We start from the raw sequence: 19,558 nt of genomic DNA, 5'->3' as shown, positions 1-19,558 counted from the left end.
AAAACAGCCCTTTTGCATTACACGCCTCTATACATGCCAGTTAGTCCCATTGGATCCTACTCCTGGTTTTTTTTTTTTTATCTGACTCACACTGCAGCCCCACCATCCAATCGGCAGCGCCGGACCCACACCAAACATTCACCAAACTACTCAGCCGGCAGCCTACCACAATTATTCCATTCTTTCCGCATCCGCACACTTCCTTCTTTTTAACTCCTTTTCACTACCGCACAGGTTAATCGCCGCACGTCCCCCGCCGGCAAACATTACTCCTTTGCCTACTGCATGTAGGCTTCTCTTAACGACCCTCTGTTATCAACTCCGCTAACAGCCACAAAATCTCCGCCGCACGAAGCCCACTGGTAGCTGCTGAATCACATGCTTCCCCAAAACGTCGCGCTGTCAGAACACTGGGAGCTACACACACCAACAAGTCCATACTGCAGGCTGCAGCCAGAACAATTTTCTACATTCAAACATCGACGGCCTCTTCTCTCTAAAAATTCACCAGACCGCTTCTACCACCAGCAAAGAAGTTTCCATCCCTAATTCCTCTGTGATTCCCACTAACCTAAATATTAAGCTGGCATTGAAGGGTGTGAATTACCCCCGCCAATCTGTTCTTTTAAATACAGCTTTTAGCACGTTTTGAAAGGAGAAGAGCAGAACTTGCTATGCCAATAATATCGAGTCTTCTGTGGCGAAGTGGTTTTTGCATAGAAAACAAAGCGGTCAGTTGAAGAGGAATAATATCAGTACTTTGTTTAAAACTGTGTGTAAAAAGCTGTCTCTTTATCATTAACAATAAGTTGTAAAACGTGAATGGGGAGTGACCGTCTTCAAGTTTGTGAGAAGATCGCGCCCTGGTGGAATAAAGGCACGAACAGCTTACAGCACCTAGAATTACCAGGAAGTATTTAGAGTAAAACGGTTTCTAAAAGCTGCCTTTATGAATGAGAGAAAAAAAAAAATATATATATAAAATAGTAAAATGGAAGGGGAGTGATAGATTTAAATTAATCGTGAAGTGGTGCGCCCCCTGTATAAAGTAAAAGTGAGAAAGGCTTACAGCACCTGGTATTCCCAGGAGGTCTCCCATCCAAATACTAACCAGACCCTACCCTGCTTGGCTTCCGAGATCAGACGAGATCGGGCGTGTTCAGGGTGGTATGGCCGTAAGCGAGAGATGCTACCAAAAACAGCCCTTTTGCATTACACGCCTCTATACATGCCAGTTAGTCCCATTGGATCCTACTCCTGGTTTTTTTTTTTTTTTTTATCTGACTCACACTGCAGCCCCACCATCCAATCGGCAGCGCCGGACCCACACCAAACATTCACCAAACTACTCAGCCGGCAGCCTACCACAATTATTCCATTCTTTCCGCATCCGCACACTTCCTTCTTTTTAACTCCTTTTCACTACCGCACAGGTTAATCGCCGCACGTCCCCCGCCGGCAAACATTACTCCTTTGCCTACTGCATGCAGGCTTCTCTTAACGACCCTCTGTTATCAACTCCGCTAACAGCCACAAAATCTCCGCCGCACGAAGCCCACTGGTAGCTGCTGAATCACATGCTTCCCCAAAACGTCGCGCTGTCAGAACACTGGGAGCTACACACACCAACAAGTCCATACTGCAGGCTGCAGCCAGAACAATTTTCTACATTCAAACATCGACGGCCTCTTCTCTCTAAAAATTCACCAGACCGCTTCTACCACCAGCAAAGAAGTTTCCATCCCTAATTCCTCTGTGATTCCCACTAACCTAAACATTAAGCTGGCATTGAAGGGTGTGAATTACCCCGGCCAATCTGTTCTTTTAAATACAGCTTTTAGCAAGTTTTGAAAGGAGAAGAGCAGAACTTGCTATGCCAATAATATCGAGTCTTCTGTGGCGAAGTGGTTTTTGCATAGAAAACAAAGCGGTCAGTTGAAGAGGAATAATATCAGTACTTTGTTTAAAACTGTGTGTAAAAAGCTGTCTCTTTATCATTAACAATAAGTTGTAAAACGTGAATGGGGAGTGACAGTCTTCAAGTTTGTGAGAAGATCGCGCCCTGGTGGAATAAAGGCACGAACAGCTTACAGCACCTAGAATTACCAGGAAGTATTTAGAGTAAAACGGTTTCTAAAAGCTGCCTTTATGAATGAGAGAAAAAAAATATATATATATATAAAATAGTAAAATGGAAGGGGAGTGATAGATTTAAATTAATCGTGAAGTGGAGCGCCCCCTGTATAAAGTAAAAGTGAGAAAAGCTTACAGCACCTGGTATTCCCAGGTGGTCTCCCATCCAAGTACTAACCATACCCTACCCTACTTAGCTTCCGAGATCAGACGAGATCGGGCGTGTTCAGGGTGGTATGGCCGTAAGCGAGAGATGCTACCAAAAACAGCCCTTTTGCATTACACGCGTCTCTACATGCCAGTTAGTCCCATTGGATCCTACTCCTGGTTTTTTTTTTTTTTTTATCTGACTCACACTGCAGCACCACCATCCAATCGGCAGCGCCGGACCCACACCAAACATTCACCAAACTACTCAGCCGGCAGCCTACCACAATTATTCCATTCTTTCCGCATCCGCACACTTCCTTCTCTTTAAGTCCTTTTCACTACCTCACAGGTTAATCGCCGCATGTCCCCCGCCGGCAAACATTACTCCTTTGCCTACCGTATGCAGGCTTCTCTTAACGACCCTCTGTTATCAACTCCGCTAACAGCCACAAAATCTCCGCCGCACGAAGCCCACTGGTTGCTGTTGAATCACATGCTTCCCCAAAATGTCACGCTGTCAGAACACTGGGAGCTACACACACCAACAAGTCCATACTGCAGGCTACAGCCAGAACAATTTTCTACATTCAAACATCGACGGCCTTTTCTCTCTAAAAATTCACCAGACCGCTTCTACCACCAGCAAAGAAGTTTCCATCCCTAATTCCTCTGTGATTCCCACTAACCTAAACATTAAGCTGGCATTGAAGGGTGTGAATTACCCCGGCCAATCTGTTCTTTTAAATACAGCTTTTAGTAAGTTTTGAAAGGAGAAGAGCAGAACTTGCTATGCCAATAATATCGAGTCTTCTGTGGCGAAGTGGTTTTTGCATAGAAAACAAAGCGGTCAGTTGAAGAGGAATAATATCAGTACTTTGTTTAAAACTGTGTGTAAAAAGCTGTCTCTTTATCATTAACAATAAGTTGTAAAACGTGAATGGGGAGTGACAGTCTTCAAGTTTGTGAGAAGATCGCGCCCTGGTGGAATAAAGGCACGAACAGCTTACAGCACCTAGAATTACCAGGAAGTATTTAGAGTAAAACGGTTTCTATAAGCTGGCTTTATGAAAGAGAGAAAAAAAATATATATATAAAATAGTAAAATGGAAGGGGAGTGCTAGATTTAAATTAATCGTGAAGTGGAGCGCCCCCCGTTTAAAGTAAAAGTGAGAAAAGCTTACAGCACCTGGAATTCCCAGGTGGTCTCCCATCCAAGTACTAACCAGACCCTACGCTGCTTAGCTTCCGAGATCAGACGAGATCAGGCGTGTTCAGGGTGGTATGGCCGTAAGCGAGAGATGCTACCAAAAACAGCCCGTTTGCATTACACGCCTCTATACATGCCAGTTGGTCCCATTGGATCCTACTAATGTTGTTTTTTTTTTTTTATCTGACTCACACTGCAGCCCCACCATCCAATCGGCAGCGCCGGACCCACACCAAACATTCACCAAACTACTCAGCCAGCAGCCTACCACAATTATTCCATTCTTTCCGCATCCGCACACTTCCTTCTTTTTAACTCCTTTTCACTACCGCACAGGTTAATCGCCGCACGTCCCCCGCCGGCAAACATTACTCCTTTGCCTACTGCATGCAGGCTTCTCTTAACGACCCTCTGTTATCAACTCCGCTAACAGCCACAAAATCTCCGCCGCACGAAACCCACTGGTAGCTGCTGAATCACATGCTTCCCCAAAACGTCACGCTGTCAGAACACTGGGAGCTACACACACCAACAAGTCTATACTGCAGGCTGCAGCCAGAACAATTTTCTACATTCAAACATCGACGGCCTCTTCTCTCTAAAAATTCACCAGACCGCTTCTACCACCAGCAAAGAAGTTTCCATCCCTAATTCCTCTGTGACTCCCACTAACCTAAACATTAAGCTGGCATTGAAGGGTGTGAATTACCCCGGCCAATCTGTTCTTTTAAATACAGCTTTTAGCAAGTTTTGAAAGGAGAAGAGCAGAACTTGCTATGCCAATAAAATCGAGTCTTCTGTGGCGAAGTGGTTTTTGCATAGAAAACAAAGCGGTCAGTTGAAGAGGAATAATATCAGTACTTTGTTTAAAACTGTGTGTAAAAAGCTGTCTCTTTATCATCAACAATAAGTTGTAAAACGTGAATGGGGAGTGACAGTCTTCAAGTTTGTGAGAAGATCGCGCCCTGGTGGAATAAAGGCACGAACAGCTTACAGCACCTAGAATTACCAGGAAGTATTTAGAGTAAAACGGTTTCTAAAAGCTGCCTTTATGAATGAGAGAAAAAAAAAAATATATATATATATATATATAAAATAGTAAAATGGAAGGGGAGTGATAGATTTAAATTAATCGTGAAGTGGAGCGCCCCCTGTATAAAGTAAAAGTGAGAAAAGTTTACAGCACCAGGTATTCCCAGGTGGTCTCCCATCCAAGTACTAACCAGACCCTACCCTGCTTAGCTTCCGAGATCAGACGAGATCGGGCGTGTTCAGGGTGGTATGGCCGTAAGCGAGAGATGCTACCAAAAACAGCCCTTTTGCATTACACGCGTCTATACATGCCAGTTAGTCCCATTGGATCCTACTCCTGGTTTTTTTTTTTTTTTTTATCTGACTCACACTGCAGCCCCACCATCCAATCGGCAGCGCCGGACCCACACCAAACATTCACCAAACTACTCAGCCGGCAGCCTACCACAATTATTCCATTCTTTCCGCATCCGCACACTTCCTTCTTTTTAACTCCTTTTCACTACCGCACAGGTTAATCGCCGCACGTCCCCCGCCGGCAAACATTACTCCTTTGCCTACTGCATGCAGGCTTCTCTTAACGACCCTCTGTTATCAACTCCGCTAACAGCCACAAAATCTCCGCCGCACGAAGCCCACTGGTAGCTGCTGAATCACATGCTTCCCCAAAACGTCGTGCTGTCAGAACACTGGGAGCTACACACACCAACAAGTCCATACTGCAGGCTGCAGCCAGAACAATTTTCTACATTCAAACATCGACGGCCTCTTCTCTCTAAAAATTCACCAGACCGCTTCTACCACCAGCAAAGAAGTTTCCATCCCTAATTCCTCTGTGATTCCCACTAACCTAAACATTAAGCTGGCATTGAAGGGTGTGAATTACCCCGGCCAACCTGCTCTTTTAAATACAGCTTTTAGCAAGTTTTGAAAGGAGGAGAAGAGCAGAACTTGCTATGCCAATAATATCGAGTCTTCTGTGGTGAAGTGGTTTTTGCATAGAAAACAAAGCGATGAGTTGAAGAGGAATTATATCAGTACTTTGTTTAAAACTGTGTGTAAAAAGCTGTCTCTTTATCATTAACAATAAGTTGTAAAACGTGAATGGGGAGTGACAGTCTTCAAGTTTGTGAGAAGATCGCGCCCTGGTGGAATAAAGGCACGAACAGCTTACAGCACCTAGAATTACCAGGCAGTATTTAGAGTAAAACGTGTGTAAAAGCTGCCTTTATGAATGAGAGAAAAAAGAAATATATAAAATAGTAAGGGGAGTGATAGATTTAAATTAATCGTGAGGTGGAGTGCCCCCTGTATAAAGTAAAAGTGAGAAAAGCTTACAGCACGTGGTATTCCCAGGCAGTCACCCATCCAAGTACTAACCAGACCCTACCCCACTTAGCTTCCGAGATCAGACGAGATCGGGCGTGTTCAGGGTGGTATGGCCATAAACGAGAGCCGCGAACAAAAACAGCCCTTTTGCATTACACGCCTCTATACATGCCAGTTAGTCCCATTGGATCCTACTCCTGTTTTTTTTTTTTATCTGACTCACACTGCAGCCCCACCATCCAATTGGCAGCGCCGGACCCACACCAAACATTCACCAAACTACTCAGCCGGCAGCCTACCACAATTATTCCATTCTTTCCGCATCCGCACACTTCCTTCTCTTTAACTCCTTTTCACTACCGCACAGGTTAATCGCCGCACGTCCCCCGCCAGCAAACATTACTCCTTTGCCTACCGCATGCAGGCTTCTCTTAACGACCCTCTGTTATCAACTCCGCTAACAGCCACAAAATCTCCGCCGCACGAAGCCCACTGGTAGCTGTTGAATCACATGCTTCCCCAAAACGTCGCGCTGTCAGAACACTGGGAGCTACACACGCCAACAAGTCCATACTGCAGGCTGCAGCCAGAACAATTTTCTACATTCAAACATCGACGGCCTCTTCTCTCTAAAAATTCACCAGAACGCTTCTACCACCAGCAAAGAAGTTTCCATCCCTAATTCCTCTGTGATTCCCACCAACCTAAACATTAATCTGGCATTGAAGGATGTGAATTACCCCGGCCAGCCTGCTCTTTTAAATACAGCTTTTAGCGAGTTTTGAAAGGAGGAGAAGAGCAGACCTTGCTATGCCAATAATATCGAGTCTTCTATGGTGAAGTGGTTTTTGCATAGAAAACAAAGCGGTGAGTTGAAGAGGAATTATATCAGTACTTTGTTTAAAACTGTGTGTAAAAAGCTGTCTCTTTATCATTAACAATAAGTTGTAAAACGTGAATGGGGAGTGACAGTCTTCAAGTTTGTGAGAAGATCGCGTCCTGGTGGAATAAAGGCACGAACAGCTTACAGCACCTAGAATTGCCAGGCAGTATTTAGAGTAAAACGGTTTCTAAAAGCTGCCTTTATGAAAGAGAGAAAAAAAATATATATATATAAAATAGTAAAATAGAAGGGGAGTGATAGATTTAAATTAATCGTGAAGTGGAGCGCCCCCTGTATAAAGTAAAAGTGAGAAAAGCTTACGGCACCTGGTATTCCCAGGTGGTCTTCCTTCCAAGTACTAACCAGACCTTACCCTGCTTAGCTTACCGAGATCGGACGAGATCGGGTGTGTTCAGGGTGGTACGGCCGTAAGCGAGAGACACTACCAAAAACAGCTCTTTTGCATTACACGCGTCTATACATGCCAGTTAGTCCCATTGGATCCTACACCTGTTTTTTTTTTTTTATCTGACTCACACTGCAGCCCCACCATCCAATCGGCAGCGCCGGACCCACACCAAACATTCACCAAACTACTCAGCCGGCAGCCTACCACAATTATTCCATTCTTTCCGCATCCGCACACTTCCTTCTCTTTAACTCCTTTTCACTACCGCACAGGTTAATCGCCGCACGTCCCCCGCCAGCAAACATTACTCCTTTGCCTACCGCATGCAGGCATCTCTTAACGACCCTCTGTTATCAACTCCGCTAACAGCCACAAAATCTCCGCCACACGAAGCCCACTGGTAGCTGTTGAATCACATGCTTCCCCAAAACGTCGCGCTGTCAGAACACTGGGAGCTACACATGCCAACAAGTCCATACTGCAGGCTGCAGCCAGAACAATTTTCTACATTCAAACATCGACGGCCTCTTCTCTCTAAAAATTCACCAGAACGCTTCTACCACCAGCAAAGAAGTTTCCATCCCTAATTCCTCTGTGATTCCCACCAACCTAAACATTAAGCTGGCATTGAAGGGTGTGAATTACCCCGGCCAGCCTGCTCTTTTAAATACAGCTTTTAGCGAGTTTTGAAAGGAGGAGAAGAGCAGACCTTGCTATGCCAATAATATCGAGTCTTCTATGGTGAAGTGGTTTTTGCATAGAAAACAAAGCGGTGAGTTGAAGAGGAATTATATCAGTACTTTGTTTAAAACTGTGTGTAAAAAGCTGTCTCTTTATCATTAACAATAAGTTGTAAAACGTGAATGGGGAGTGACAGTCTTCAAGTTTGTGAGAAGATCGCGTCCTGGTGGAATAAAGGCACGAACAGCTTACAGCACCTAGAATTGCCAGGCAGTATTTAGAGTAAAACGGTTTCTAAAAGCTGCCTTTATGAAAGAGAGAAAAAAAATATATATATATAAAATAGTAAAATGGAAGGGGAGTGATAGATTTAAATTAATCGTGAAGTGGAGCGCCCCCTGTATAAAGTAAAAGTGAGAAAAGCTTACAGCACCTGGTATTCCCAGGTGGTTTCCCATCCAAGTACTAACCAGACCCTACCCTGCTTAGCTTCCAAGATCAGACGAGATCGGGCGTGTTCAGGGTGGTATGGCCGTGAGCGAGAAAAACTACCAAAAACAGCCCTTTTGCATTACACGCCTCTATACATGCCAGTTAGTCCCATTGGATCCTACTCCTGGTTTTTTTTTTTTTTATCTGACTCACACTGCAGCCCCACCATCCAATCGGCAGCGCCGGACCCACACCAAACATTCACCAAACTACTCAGCCGGCAGCCTACCACAATTATTCCATTCTTTCCGCATCCGCACACTTCCTTCTTTTTAACTCCTTTTCACTACCGCACAGGTTAATCGCCGCACGTCCCCCGCCGGCAAACATTACTCCTTTGCCTACTGCATGTAGGCTTCTCTTAACGACCCTCTGTTATCAACTCCGCTAACAGCCACAAAATCTCCGCCGCACGAAGCCCACTGGTAGCTGCTGAATCACATGCTTCCCCAAAACGTCGCGCTGTCAGAACACTGGGAGCTACACACACCAACAAGTCCATACTGCAGGCTGCAGCCAGAACAATTTTCTACATTCAAACATCGACGGCCTCTTCTCTCTAAAAATTCACCAGACCGCTTCTACCACCAGCAAAGAAGTTTCCATCCCTAATTCCTCTGTGATTCCCACTAACCTAAATATTAAGCTGGCATTGAAGGGTGTGAATTACCCCCGCCAATCTGTTCTTTTAAATACAGCTTTTAGCAAGTTTTGAAAGGAGAAGAGCAGAACTTGCTATGCCAATAATATCGAGTCTTCTGTGGCGAAGTGGTTTTTGCATAGAAAACAAAGCGGTGAGTTGAAGAGGAATAATATCAGTACTTTGTTTAAAACTGTGTGTAAAAAGCTGTCTCTTTATCATCAACAATAAGTTGTAAAACGTGAATGGGGAGTGACCGTCTTCAAGTTTGTGAGAAGATCGCGCCCTGGTGGAATAAAGGCACGAACAGCTTACAGCACCTAGAATTACCAGGAAGTATTTAGAGTAAAACGGTTTCTAAAAGCTGCCTTTATGAATAAGAGAAAAAAATATATATATATATAAAATAGTAAAATGGAAGGGGAGTGATAGATTTAAATTAATCGTGAAGTGGTGCGCCCCCTGTATAAAGTAAAAGTGAGAAAGGCTTACAGCACCTGGTATTCCCAGGAGGTCTCCCATCCAAGTACTAACCAGACCCTACCCTGCTTGGCTTCCGAGATCAGACGAGATCGGGCGTGTTCAGGGTGGTATGGCCGTAAGCGAGAGATGCTACCAAAAACAGCCCTTTTGCATTACACGCCTCTATACATGCCAGTTAGTCCCATTGGATCCTACTCCTGGTTTTTTTTTTTTTTTTTTATCTGACTCACACTGCAGCCCCACCATCCAATCGGCAACGCCGGACCCACACCAAACATTCACCAAACTACTCAGCCGGCAGCCTACCACAATTATTCCATTCTTTCCGCATCCGCACACTTCCTTCTTTTTAACTCCTTTTCACTACCGCACAAGTTAATCGCCGCACGTCCCCCGCCGGCAAACATTACTCCTTTGCCTACTGCATGCAGGCTTCTCTTAACGACCCTCTGTTATCAACTCCGCTAACAGCCACAAAATCTCCGCCGCACGAAGCCCACTGGTAGCTGCTGAATCACATGCTTCCCCAAAACGTCGCGCTGTCAGAACACTGGGAGCTACACACACCAACAAGTCCATACTGCAGGCTACAGCCAGAACAATTTTCTACATTCAAACATCGACGGCCTCTTCTCTCTAAAAATTCACCAGACCGCTTCTACCACCAGCAAAGAAGTTTCCATCCCTAATTCCTCTGTGATTCCCACTAACCTAAACATTAAGCTGGCATTGAAGGGTGTGAATTACCCCGGCCAATCTGTTCTTTTAAATACAGCTTTTAGCAAGTTTTGAAAGGAGAAGAGCAGAACTTGCTATGCCAATAATATCGAGTCTTCTGTGGCGAAGTGGTTTTTGCATAGAAAACAAAGCGGTCAGTTGAAGAGGAATAATATCAGTACTTTGTTTAAAACTGTGTGTAAAAAGCTGTCTCTTTATCATTAACAATAAGTTGTAAAACGTGAATGGGGAGTGACAGTCTTCAAGTTTGTGAGAAGATCGCGTCCTGGTGGAATAAAGGCACGAACAGCTTACAGCACCTAGAATTGCCAGGCAGTATTTAGAGTAAAACGGTTTCTAAAAGCTGCCTTTATGAAAGAGAGAAAAAAAAAATATATATATAAAATAGTAAAATGGAAGGGGAGTGATAGATTTAAATTAATCGTGAAGTGGAGCGCCCCCTGTATAAAGTAAAAGTGAGAAAAGCTTACAGCACCTGGTATTCCCAGGTGGTTTCCCATCCAAGTACTAACCAGACCCTACCCTGCTTAGCTTCCAAGATCAGACGAGATCGGGCGTGTTCAGGGTGGTATGGCCGTGAGCGAGAAAAACTACCAAAAACAGCCCTTTTGCATTACACGCCTCTATACATGCCAGTTAGTCCCATTGGATCCTACTCCTGGTTTTTTTTTTTTTTATCTGACTCACACTGCAGCCCCACCATCCAATCGGCAGCGCCGGACCCACACCAAACATTCACCAAACTACTCAGCCGGCAGCCTACCACAATTATTCCATTCTTTCCGCATCCGCACACTTCCTTCTTTTTAACTCCTTTTCACTACCGCACAGGTTAATCGCCGCACGTCCCCCGCCGGCAAACATTACTCCTTTGCCTACTGCATGTAGGCTTCTCTTAACGACCCTCTGTTATCAACTCCGCTAACAGCCACAAAATCTCCGCCGCACGAAGCCCACTGGTAGCTGCTGAATCACATGCTTCCCCAAAACGTCGCGCTGTCAGAACACTGGGAGCTACACACACCAACAAGTCCATACTGCAGGCTGCAGCCAGAACAATTTTCTACATTCAAACATCGACGGCCTCTTCTCTCTAAAAATTCACCAGACCGCTTCTACCACCAGCAAAGAAGTTTCCATCCCTAATTCCTCTGTGATTCCCACTAACCTAAATATTAAGCTGGCATTGAAGGGTGTGAATTACCCCCGCCAATCTGTTCTTTTAAATACAGCTTTTAGCAAGTTTTGAAAGGAGAAGAGCAGAACTTGCTATGCCAATAATATCGAGTCTTCTGTGGCGAAGTGGTTTTTGCATAGAAAACAAAGCGGTGAGTTGAAGAGGAATAATATCAGTACTTTGTTTAAAACTGTGTGTAAAAAGCTGTCTCTTTATCATCAACAATAAGTTGTAAAACGTGAATGGGGAGTGACCGTCTTCAAGTTTGTGAGAAGATCGCGCCCTGGTGGAATAAAGGCACGAACAGCTTACAGCACCTAGAATTACCAGGAAGTATTTAGAGTAAAACGGTTTCTAAAAGCTGCCTTTATGAATAAGAGAAAAAAATATATATATATATAAAATAGTAAAATGGAAGGGGAGTGATAGATTTAAATTAATCGTGAAGTGGTGCGCCCCCTGTATAAAGTAAAAGTGAGAAAGGCTTACAGCACCTGGTATTCCCAGGAGGTCTCCCATCCAAGTACTAACCAGACCCTACCCTGCTTGGCTTCCGAGATCAGACGAGATCGGGCGTGTTCAGGGTGGTATGGCCGTAAGCGAGAGATGCTACCAAAAACAGCCCTTTTGCATTACACGCCTCTATACATGCCAGTTAGTCCCATTGGATCCTACTCCTGGTTTTTTTTTTTTTTTTTTATCTGACTCACACTGCAGCCCCACCATCCAATCGGCAACGCCGGACCCACACCAAACATTCACCAAACTACTCAGCCGGCAGCCTACCACAATTATTCCATTCTTTCCGCATCCGCACACTTCCTTCTTTTTAACTCCTTTTCACTACCGCACAAGTTAATCGCCGCACGTCCCCCGCCGGCAAACATTACTCCTTTGCCTACTGCATGCAGGCTTCTCTTAACGACCCTCTGTTATCAACTCCGCTAACAGCCACAAAATCTCCGCCGCACGAAGCCCACTGGTAGCTGCTGAATCACATGCTTCCCCAAAACGTCGCGCTGTCAGAACACTGGGAGCTACACACACCAACAAGTCCATACTGCAGGCTACAGCCAGAACAATTTTCTACATTCAAACATCGACGGCCTCTTCTCTCTAAAAATTCACCAGACCGCTTCTACCACCAGCAAAGAAGTTTCCATCCCTAATTCCTCTGTGATTCCCACTAACCTAAACATTAAGCTGGCATTGAAGGGTGTGAATTACCCCGGCCAATCTGTTCTTTTAAATACAGCTTTTAGCAAGTTTTGAAAGGAGAAGAGCAGAACTTGCTATGCCAATAATATCGAGTCTTCTGTGGCGAAGTGGTTTTTGCATAGAAAACAAAGCGGTCAGTTGAAGAGGAATAATATCAGTACTTTGTTTAAAACTGTGTGTAAAAAGCTGTCTCTTTATCATTAACAATAAGTTGTAAAACGTGAATGGGGAGTGACAGTCTTCAAGTTTGTGAGAAGATCGCGCCCTGGTGGAATAAAGGCACGAACAGCTTACAGCACCTAGAATTACCAGGAAGTATTTAGAGTAAAACGGTTTCTATAAGCTGGCTTTATGAAAGAGAGAAAAAAAATATATATATAAAATAGTAAAATGGAAGGGGAGTGCTAGATTTAAATTAATCGTGAAGTGGAGCGCCCCCTGTATAAAGTAAAAGTGAGAAAAGCTTACAGCACCTGGTATTCCCAGGAGGTCTCCCATCCAAGTACTAATCAGACCCTACCCTGATTGGCTTCCGAGATCAGATGAGATCAGGCGTGTTCAGGCGGGCATGGCCATAAGCGAGAGATGCTACCAAAAACAGCCCTTTTGCATTACACGCCTCTATACATGCCAGTTGGTCCCATTGGATCCTACTAATGTTTTTTTTTTTTTTTATCTGACTCACACTGCAGCCCCACCATCTAATCGGCAACGCCGGACCCACACCAAACATTCACCAAACTACTCAGCCGGCAGCCTACCACAATTATTCCATTCTTTCCGCATCCGCACACTTCCTTCTTTTTAACTCCTTTTCACTACCGCACAAGTTAATCGCCGCACGTCCCCCGCCGGCAAACATTACTCCTTTGCCTACTGCATGCAGGCTTCTCTTAACGACCCTCTGTTATCAACTCCGCTAACAGCCACAAAATCTCCGCCGCACGAAGCCCACTGGTAGCTGCTGAATCACATGCTTCCCCAAAACGTCGCGCTGTCAGAACACTGGGAGCTACACACACCAACAAGTCCATACTGCAGGCTACAGCCAGAACAATTTTCTACATTCAAACATCGACGGCCTCTTCTCTCTAAAAATTCACCAGACCGCTTCTACCACCAGCAAAGAAGTTTCCATCCCTAATTCCTCTGTGATTCCCACTAACCTAAACATTAAGCTGGCATTGAAGGGTGTGAATTACCCCGGCCAATCTGTTCTTTTAAATACAGCTTTTAGCAAGTTTTGAAAGGAGAAGAGCAGAACTTGCTATGCCAATAATATCGAGTCTTCTGTGGCAAAGTGGTTTTTGCATAGAAAACAAAGCGGTCAGTTGAAGAGGAATAATGTCAGTACTTTGTTTAAAACTGTGTGTAAAAAGCTGTCTCTTTATCATTAACAATAAGTTGTAAAACGTGAATGGGGAGTGACAGTCTTCAAGTTTGTGAGAAGATCGCGCCCTGGTGGAATAAAGGCACGAACAGCTTACAGCACCTAGAATTGCCAGGCAGTATTTAGAGTAAAACGGTTTCTAAAAGCTACCTTTATGAATGAGAGAAAAAAAAAATATATATATATAAAATAGTAAAATGGAAGGGGAGTGATAGATTTAAATTCATCGTGAAGTGGAGCGCCCCCTGTATAAAGTAAAAGTGAGAAAAGCTTACAGCACCTGGTATTCCCAGGTGGTCTCCCATCCAAGTACTAACCAGACCCTACCCTGCTTAGCTTCCGAGATCAGACGAGATCGGGCGTGTTCAGGGTGGTATGGCTGTAAGCGTGAGACGCTACCAAAAACAGCCCTTTTGCATTACACGCGTCTATACATGCCAGTTAGTCCCATTGGATTCTACTCCTGTTTTTTTTTTTTTTTTTATCTGACTCACACTGCAGCACCACCATCCAATCGGCAGCGCCGGACCCACACCAAACATTCACCAAACTACTCAGCCGGCAGCCTACCACAATTATTCCATTCTTTCCGCATCCGCACACTTCCTTCTTTTTAACTCCTTTTCACTACCGCACAGGTTAATCGCCGCACGTCCCCCGCCGGCAAACATTACTCCTTTGCCTACTGCATGCAGGCTTCTCTTAACGACCCTCTGTTATTAACTCCGCTAACAGCCACAAAATCTCCGCCGCACGAAGCCCACTGGTAGCTGCTGAATCACATGCTTCCCCAAAACGTCACGCTGTCAGAACACTGGGAGCTACACACACCAACAAGTCCATAATGCAGGCTGCAGCCAGAACAATTTTCTACATTCAAACATCGACGGCCTCTTCTCTCTAAAAATTCACCAGACCGCTTCTACCACCAGCAAAGAAGTTTCCATCCCTAATTCCTTTGTGATTCCCACTAACCTAAACATTAAGCTGGCATTGAAGGGTGTGAATTACCCCGGCCAATCTGTTCTTTTAAATACAGCTTTTAGCAAGTTTTGAAAGGAGAAGAGCAGAACTTGCTATGCCAATAATATCGAGTCTTCTGTGGCGAAGTGGTTTTTGCATAGAAAACAAAGCGGTCAGTTGAAGAGGAATAATATCAGTACTTTGTTTAAAACTGTGTGTAAAAAGCTGTCTCTTTATCATTAACAATAAGTTGTAAAACGTGAATGGGGAGTGACAGTCTTCAAGTTTGTGAGAAGATCGCGCCCTGGTGGAATAAAGGTACGAACAGCTTACAGCACCTAGAATTACCAGGAAGTATTTAGAGTAAAACGGTTTCTAAAACCTGCCTTTATGAATGAGAGAAAAAAAAATATATATATATATAAAATAGTAAAATGGAAGGGGAGTGATAGATTTAAATTAATCGTGAAGTGGAGCGCCCCCTGTATAAAGTAAAAGTGAGAAAAGCTTACAGCACCTGGTATTCCCAGGTGGTCTCCCATCCAAGTACTAACCATACCCTACCCTACTTAGCTTCCGAGATCAGACGAGATCGGGCGTGTTCAGGGTGGTATGGCCGTAAGCGAGAGATGCTACCAAAAACAGCCCTTTTGCATTACACGCGTCTCTACATGCCAGTTAGTCCCATTGGATCCTACTCCTGGTTTTTTTTTTTTTTTATCTGACTCACACTGCAGCACCACCATCCAATCGGCAGCGCCGGACCCACACCAAACATTCACCAAACTACTCAGCCGGCAGCCTACCACAATTATTCCATTCTTTCCGCATCCGCACACTTCCTTCTCTTTAAGTCCTTTTCACTACCTCACAGGTTAATCGCCGCATGTCCCCCGCCGGCAAACATTACTCCTTTGCCTACCGTATGCAGGCTTCTCTTAACGACCCTCTGCTATCAACTCAGCTAACAGCCACAAAATCTCCGCCGCACGAAGCCCACTGGTAGCTGCTGAATCACATGCTTCCCCAAAACGTCGCGCTGTCAGAACACTGGGAGCTACACACACCAACAAGTCCATACTGCAGGCTGCAGCCAGAACAATTTTCTACATTCAAACATCGACGGCCTCTTCTCTCTAAAAATTCACCAGACCGCTTCTACCACCAGCAAAGAAGTTTCCATCCCTAATTCCTCTGTGATTCCCACTAACCTAAACATTAAGTTGGCATTGAAGGGTGTGAATTACCCCGGCCAACCTGCTCTTTTAAATACAGCTTTTAGCGAGTTTTGAAAGGAGGAGAAGAGCAGACCTTGCTATGCCAATAATATCGAGTCTTCTGTGGTGAAGTGGTTTTTGCATAGAAAACAAAGTGGTGAGTTGAAGAGGAATTATATCAGTACTTTGTTTAAAACTGTGTGTAAAAAGCTGTCTCTTTATTATTAACAATAAGTTGTAAAACGTGAATGGGGAGTGACAGTCTTCAAGTTTGTGAGAAGATCGCGCCCTGGTGGAATAAAGGCACGAACAGCTTACAGCACCTAGAATTACCAGGCAGTATTTAGAGTAAAACTGTTTCTAAAAGCTGCCGTTATGAAAGAGAGAAAATATATATATATATATAAAATAGTAAAATGGAAGGGGAGTGATAGATTTAAATTAATCGTGAAGTGGAGCGCCCCCTGTATAAAGTAAAAGTGAGAAAAGCTTACAGCACCTGGTATTCCCAGGTGGTTTCCCTTCCAAGTACTAACCAGACCATACTCTGCTTAGCTTCCAAGATCATGCGTGTTCAGGGTGGTATGGCCGTAAGCAAGAACCGCTAACAAAAACAGCCCTTTTGCATTACACGCCTCTATACATGCCAGTTAGTCCCATTGGATCCTACTCCTGGTTTTTTTTTTTTTTTTTTTATCTGACTGACACTGCAGCACCACCATCCAATCGGCAGCGCCGGACCCACACCAAACATTCACCAAACTACTCAGCCGGCAGCCTACCACAATTATTCCATTCTTTCCGCATCCGCACACTTCCTTCTTTTTAACTCCTTTTCACTACCGCACAGGTTAATCGCCGCACGTCCCCCGCCGGCAAACATTACTCCTTTGCCTACTGCATGCAGGCTTCTCTTAACGACCCTCTGTTATCAACTCCGCTAACAGCCACAAAATCTCCGCCGCACGAAGCCCACTGGTAGCTGCTGAATCACATGCTTCCCCAAAACGTCGCGCTGTCAGAACACTGGGAGCTACACACACCAACAAGTCCATACTGCAGGCTGCAGCCAGAACAATTTTCTACATTCAAACATCGACGGCCTCTTCTCTCTAAAAATTCACCAGACCGCTTCTACCACCAGCAAAGAAGTTTCCATCCCTAATTCCTCTGTGATTCCCACTAACCTAAACATTAAGCTGGCATTGAAGGGTGTGAATTACCCCGGCCAATCTGTTCTTTTAAATACAGCTTTTAGCAAGTTTTGAAAGGAGAAGAGCAGAACTTGCTATGCCAATAATATCGAGTCTTCTGTGGCGAAGTGGTTTTTGCATAGAAAACAAAGCGGTCAGTTGAAGAGGAATAATATCAGTACTTTGTTTAAAACTGTGTGTAAAAAGCTGTCTCTTTATCATTAACAATAAGTTGTAAAACGTGAATGGGGAGTGACAGTCTTCAAGTTTGTGAGAAGATCGCGCCCTGGTGGAATAAAGGCACGAACAGCTTACAGCACCTAGAATTACCAGGAAGTATTTAGAGTAAAACGGTGTGTAAAAGCTGCCTTTATGAATGAGAGAAAAAGAAAAAAATATATATATATATAAAATAGTAAAATGGAAGGGGAGTGATAGATTTAAATTAATCGTGAAGTGGAGCGCCCCCTGTATAAAGTAAAAGTGAGAAAAGCTTACAGCACCTGGTATTCCCAGGAAGTCTCCCATCCAAGTACTGACCAGACCCTAACCTGCTTGGCTTCCGAGATCGGATGAGATCGGGCGTGTTCAGGGTGGTATGGCCGTAAGCTAGAGAAACTACCAAAAACAGCCCTTTTGCATTACACGCCTCTATACATGCCAGTTGGTCCCATTGGATACTACTAATGTTCTTTTTTTTTTTTTATCTGACTCACACTGAAGCCCCACCATCCAATCGGCAGCGCCGGACCCACACCCAACATTCACCAAACTACTCAGCCGGCAGCCTACCACAATTATTCCATTCTTTCCGCATCCGCACACTTCCTTCTTTTTAACTCATTTTCACTACCGCACAGGTTAATCGCCGCACGTCCCCCGCCGGCAAACATTACTCCTTTGCCTACTGCATGCAGGTTTCTCTTAACGACCCTCTGTTATCAACTCCGCTAACAGCCACAAAATCTCCGCCGCACGAAGCCCACTGGTAGCTGCTGAATCACATGCTTCCCCAAAACGTCGCACTGTCAGAACACTGGGAGCTACACACACCAACAAGTCCATACTGCAGGCTGCAGCCAGAACAATTTTCTACATTCAAACATCAACGGCCTCTTCTCTCTAAAAATTCACCAGACCGCTTCTACCACCAGCAAAGAAGTTTCCATCCCTAATTCCTCTGTGATTCCCACTAACCTAAACATTAAGCTGGCATTGAAGGGTGTGAATTACCCCGGCCAATCTGTTCTTTTAAATACAGCTTTTAGCAAGTTTTGAAAGGAGAAGAGCAGAACTTGCTATGCTAATAATATCGAGTCTTCTGTGGCGAAGTGGTTTTTGCATAGAAAACAAAGCGGTCAGTTGAAGAGGAATAATATCAGTACTTTGTTTAAAACTGTGTGTAAAAAGCTGTCTCTTTATCATTAACAATAAGTTGTAAAACGTGAATGGGGAGTGACAGTCTTCAAGTTTGTGAGAAGATCGCGCCCTGGTGGAATAAAGGCACGAACAGCTTACAGCACCTAGAATTACCAGGAAGTATTTAGAGTAAAACGGATTCTAAAAGCTGCCTTTATGAATGAGAGAAAAAAATATATATATATATATAATAGTAAAATGGAAGGGGAGTGATAGATTTAAATTAATCGTGAAGTGGAGCGCCCCCCGTTTAAAGTAAAAGTGAGAGAAGCTTACAGCACCTGGTATTCCCAGGAGGTCTCCCATCTAAGTACTAACCAGACCCTACCCTGCTTAGCTTCCGAGATCAGACGAGATCGGGCGTGTTCAGGGTGGTATGGCCGTAAGTGAGAGATGCTACCAAAAACAGCCCTTTTGCATTACACGCGTCTATACATGCCAGTTAGTCCCATTGGATCCTACTCCTGGTTTTTTTTTTTTATCTGACTCACACTGCAGCCCCACCATCCAATCGGCAGCGCCGGACCCACACCAAACATTCACCAAACTACTCAGCCGGCAGCCTACCACAATTATTCCATTCTTTCCGCATCCGCACACTTCCTTCTTTTTAACTCCTTTTCAGTACTGCACAGGTTAATCGCCGCACGTCCCCCGCCGGCAAACATTACTCCTTTGCCTACTGCATGCAGGCTTCTCTTAACGACCCTCTGTTATCAACTCCGCTAACAGCCACAAAATCTCCGCCGCACGAAGCCCACTGGTAGCTGCTGAATCACATGCTTCCCCAAAACGTCGCGCTGT

General features: G+C 44.6%; 14 non-coding genes and 2 pseudogenes across 14 annotated transcripts; all 16 read right to left on the bottom strand.

Annotated features, from left to right (window-relative positions):
* Positions 1–1,062: 1,062 nt before the first annotated feature.
* Positions 1,063–1,181, bottom strand: LOC125734045 (5S ribosomal RNA). Its single transcript, XR_007393373.1, has one exon. It is a non-coding gene; the product is annotated as a 5S ribosomal RNA (ribosomal RNA).
* A 1,081-nt stretch (positions 1,182–2,262) lies between these two features.
* LOC125735286 (5S ribosomal RNA) lies at positions 2,263–2,381 on the bottom strand. The gene has a single exon (XR_007394583.1). It is a non-coding gene; the product is annotated as a 5S ribosomal RNA (ribosomal RNA).
* A 1,076-nt stretch (positions 2,382–3,457) lies between these two features.
* Positions 3,458–3,576, bottom strand: LOC125735298 (5S ribosomal RNA). Its single transcript, XR_007394595.1, has one exon. It is a non-coding gene; the product is annotated as a 5S ribosomal RNA (ribosomal RNA).
* A 1,088-nt stretch (positions 3,577–4,664) lies between these two features.
* Positions 4,665–4,783, bottom strand: LOC125733458 (5S ribosomal RNA). Its single transcript, XR_007392803.1, has one exon. It is a non-coding gene; the product is annotated as a 5S ribosomal RNA (ribosomal RNA).
* A 1,070-nt stretch (positions 4,784–5,853) lies between these two features.
* On the bottom strand, positions 5,854–5,972 carry LOC125730961 (5S ribosomal RNA). Its single transcript, XR_007391254.1, has one exon. It is a non-coding gene; the product is annotated as a 5S ribosomal RNA (ribosomal RNA).
* A 1,076-nt stretch (positions 5,973–7,048) lies between these two features.
* Positions 7,049–7,168, bottom strand: LOC125731206 (5S ribosomal RNA). Its single transcript, XR_007391487.1, has one exon. It is a non-coding gene; the product is annotated as a 5S ribosomal RNA (ribosomal RNA).
* A 1,077-nt stretch (positions 7,169–8,245) lies between these two features.
* LOC125735952 (5S ribosomal RNA) lies at positions 8,246–8,364 on the bottom strand. Its single transcript, XR_007395237.1, has one exon. It is a non-coding gene; the product is annotated as a 5S ribosomal RNA (ribosomal RNA).
* A 1,077-nt stretch (positions 8,365–9,441) lies between these two features.
* LOC125732398 (5S ribosomal RNA) lies at positions 9,442–9,560 on the bottom strand. Its single transcript, XR_007391779.1, has one exon. It is a non-coding gene; the product is annotated as a 5S ribosomal RNA (ribosomal RNA).
* Positions 9,561–10,640: 1,080 nt separating this feature from the next.
* LOC125735951 (5S ribosomal RNA) lies at positions 10,641–10,759 on the bottom strand. Its single transcript, XR_007395236.1, has one exon. It is a non-coding gene; the product is annotated as a 5S ribosomal RNA (ribosomal RNA).
* Positions 10,760–11,836: 1,077 nt separating this feature from the next.
* On the bottom strand, positions 11,837–11,955 carry LOC125732397 (5S ribosomal RNA). Its single transcript, XR_007391778.1, has one exon. It is a non-coding gene; the product is annotated as a 5S ribosomal RNA (ribosomal RNA).
* Positions 11,956–13,033: 1,078 nt separating this feature from the next.
* LOC125731400 (5S ribosomal RNA) lies at positions 13,034–13,152 on the bottom strand (annotated as a pseudogene).
* Positions 13,153–14,230: 1,078 nt separating this feature from the next.
* Positions 14,231–14,349, bottom strand: LOC125731153 (5S ribosomal RNA). The gene has a single exon (XR_007391437.1). It is a non-coding gene; the product is annotated as a 5S ribosomal RNA (ribosomal RNA).
* A 1,081-nt stretch (positions 14,350–15,430) lies between these two features.
* Positions 15,431–15,549, bottom strand: LOC125735285 (5S ribosomal RNA). Its single transcript, XR_007394582.1, has one exon. It is a non-coding gene; the product is annotated as a 5S ribosomal RNA (ribosomal RNA).
* A 1,080-nt stretch (positions 15,550–16,629) lies between these two features.
* On the bottom strand, positions 16,630–16,738 carry LOC125732328 (5S ribosomal RNA; annotated as a pseudogene).
* A 1,088-nt stretch (positions 16,739–17,826) lies between these two features.
* On the bottom strand, positions 17,827–17,945 carry LOC125736176 (5S ribosomal RNA). The gene has a single exon (XR_007395461.1). It is a non-coding gene; the product is annotated as a 5S ribosomal RNA (ribosomal RNA).
* A 1,078-nt stretch (positions 17,946–19,023) lies between these two features.
* On the bottom strand, positions 19,024–19,142 carry LOC125733556 (5S ribosomal RNA). Its single transcript, XR_007392898.1, has one exon. It is a non-coding gene; the product is annotated as a 5S ribosomal RNA (ribosomal RNA).
* Positions 19,143–19,558: the final 416 nt, after the last annotated feature.

Source organism: Brienomyrus brachyistius, chromosome 2, assembly GCF_023856365.1.
Source record: "Brienomyrus brachyistius isolate T26 chromosome 2, BBRACH_0.4, whole genome shotgun sequence".
Classification (NCBI taxonomy): domain Eukaryota; kingdom Metazoa; phylum Chordata; class Actinopteri; order Osteoglossiformes; family Mormyridae; genus Brienomyrus; species Brienomyrus brachyistius.
This window is presented reverse-complemented; position numbering and strand designations above follow the sequence as displayed.